The sequence below is a fragment of the Solanum tuberosum genome, unplaced genomic scaffold (assembly GCF_000226075.1).
Source record: "Solanum tuberosum cultivar DM 1-3 516 R44 unplaced genomic scaffold, SolTub_3.0 scf00236, whole genome shotgun sequence".
Lineage (NCBI taxonomy): Eukaryota > Viridiplantae > Streptophyta > Magnoliopsida > Solanales > Solanaceae > Solanum > Solanum tuberosum.
Window position 1 is genome coordinate 402,632 of NW_006239160.1, and position 2,975 is coordinate 405,606.

Below are 2,975 nucleotides of genomic sequence, written 5' to 3' on the forward strand. Positions count from 1 at the left end.
ACAAAGAGTTTTTCTTTAAAAAAATTGTTTCTTTCTCTAAATTGTTTCAAAATTTTGCACAAAAAAAAATCATCAACAAAATTCATTGATTATTAAACAAAAATTTGACTTGAAAATTCATGATAGCAAAGATTTGTTACCTAAGCAAAGTGAATATACCATTTTCGCTACTATTGAAGCTAGAAACGTTGAAGTAGTCAAATCATTTGTGAGTGAAGTAGCGATTTTTGGGTGAAACAATGATTTTGGGTGAAGAGCAGCATTGCGGCAATTTCAGGTGAAGCCAAATAAGAGAGAAAACAATTTCTTATAATATAGGGTTTTGATAGAAAAAAACGACAATAATTAAAAACAGAAAAAAAAGAGGTGAAATTTTAATACCCTCCTATTTTATTTGACACTGTGTTTATGAAATTAAACTTTTGAAACTTTTAAATTTTAAGTATAGGATGATATTTTAAAACTAAAAGTATATTATTGTAAATAAAGTAAGAAATCAAAAAATAAATTACTTTTAAGTATAAAAAAATATGTCACATTTTTTAGGGAATTATGAAGAATAGAAAAAAAATGAAATATTAAGAAACAATTACAAATTTACATTAAAAAAACTAAAACAATATAGACGATTAGTCAGTTTGTAGTCAAGATATGCCAAAAGACTCAATTCTTATCGGAGAAAAAGCTTCATATTAAATCACAAATTAAATGTATAGCCAAATTAATACAATTAAACTTTACTATAAAGTACAAAAGGGGAAGGAAAACACAATGATTGATGTTCTTTCTAGGTTATCACTAGTGGAGATGAGAACTCTTACTCTTTCAATTGTGAAAACTCACCTTCTGAAAATTTCTAAGCAAAGTTGGATTTCAGATCCTGAAGTTTGTGTAATAACACAACATTTGGATAAAAAAATCAATATCCAAGGTATACTTTATTACATGGTCAATTAAGGATATAAGGGAAATTGTTCATTAGAGAAAATCCTCAATTAAAAAAATAATATATTCAACTTTGGCATAACATTATTGTGGGGGATATCCTTGTATTGAGAACAAAGTTAGTTACATTGTTTTACTAAAAAGGTTAAGAGATGATGTGCAGGTTTATGTCAAGGCATGTAATATATGTCAAAGACACATTAATATGACAATACATCATACATTAGGCTTCTACAACTACTAAGTTTGCCTTCAACAACATGGAGCAACATTAGTATAAATTTCATAAACAAACTTCTTAAGTCCAACAGAAAATCAGTGATATGGAAGGTGGTGGGTATATTGACAAACTATATGCGCTTTGTGTTCTAGCTCATCCTTACTCAGCTCATAATGTAGATTAAAAAATATTTACAAACTACATTGAATGCCTGAAGAAATTGTGAGTGACAAAAACTTTGTGTTTACAAGCAGGTTTGGCAAAAATCATTCACAATGTTAGGAGTGACTCTCAACACTTCCGTTACATACCACCCACAAATTTATGGTCAAACATAAGTTGTTAATAGATGATTGGAGACGTATCTTAAATGTTTTTACTTAGATTCACAGAAGATCTACCTATTGAGCAGTTGTTGAATGGTGATATAATACCACTTTTCACTCTTTTATACAACAAACTTCTTATGATGCATTATATGGTCAACCACCTCCTTTCATTTGCAATATGTTGCTGGAGATTCAACAAATGAGAAAGTAGACATGAAATTTCTTACAAGGGAGTGTAAGCTACAACAATTGAAGTATCACTTGAAGAGGGCTCATTAAAGAATGACTGGTCAAAACAACAAACACAAGTCTGATAGATAGTTCAGCATTAGAGATTGGGTGTATCTAAAATTAAAACCATACGAACAAATTACTCCATCAGGAACTTATTTTCCAAAAGTCTCTGCTAAATACTATGTACCTTCTCAAGTTCTCGAGGAAATAGGTGTTGTCGCATACATGCTCTCAATCTCAAGTCTATTGTTACTCCATTCTACATTTCATGTTTATCAACAGGAGAGGTATCATCATTTGTCAACATTCTCCACTAGTATATATCTAGTCCCTACTGTCCTCAATCAATTAAGATTATGGATAGAAGAATGGTTCAAAAGAACAATAAGGTTATTGCTCAGTTAAGGTAGAATGATTCAAAAGGGCAATAAGGCTATTGCTCAGGTTAAGGTTCAATGGACTCAGTCACCTTCAAAACAAGCTACTTGGAAGATTATCATGCCCTGTTAGTGAGATTTCCTTCTTTTCTTCCTTGAGGTCAAGGAAGGTTTACATGGATGGACTAACACGAGAGATGTTATACATCAAGCTTCAAAAAGTATACATAAAAGTTATAAGTAAAGAGTAGTATCGTTAATTACATTCAATATTTACAAACAAGTCTCAAAAGTAAATATCTTATTTACTTTCGGTACTCATTAGTTAGTTACATTGTGCTAGATGGTTATTTCCTACTCTATCCAATTAGGGAATATATATACTTGTAATAGCTGGTTTGAAAGGCAATCAAAATTATCATCTATCTTTTGCCCTAAGTTTCCTTAGCTAGTAGAAATTCTTGAATTGTATTTGAGTGAGAAGTATTTGTGATTCGATAATATCGTATCTAAGGTCATGTCTTTAGTAAGTTGAAGATGCTTCATGTCATGTCTAATCACCTCTCCTCAATATTTCTTTGATCTACTTCTACCTCACCTGAAACCATCCATAACCAATCTCTCACACCTCCACACTGGGATTCTCTTCACATATTTGAACCATCTCTCTCACTTTTTGCATCTTTACCTCCATCCAAGTCACTCGCACGTTGTCCTGATATCTTCATTTCTAATTCTATTCTCCTAATATGCCTTCACATCTAATGTAACATCCTCATTTATGCAACTTCCAAGTTTTGAACGTGAGAGTTTTTGACAGGTCAATTCTTTGGCCCATACAACATAGTTTGTCTAACCATCACTCTATAA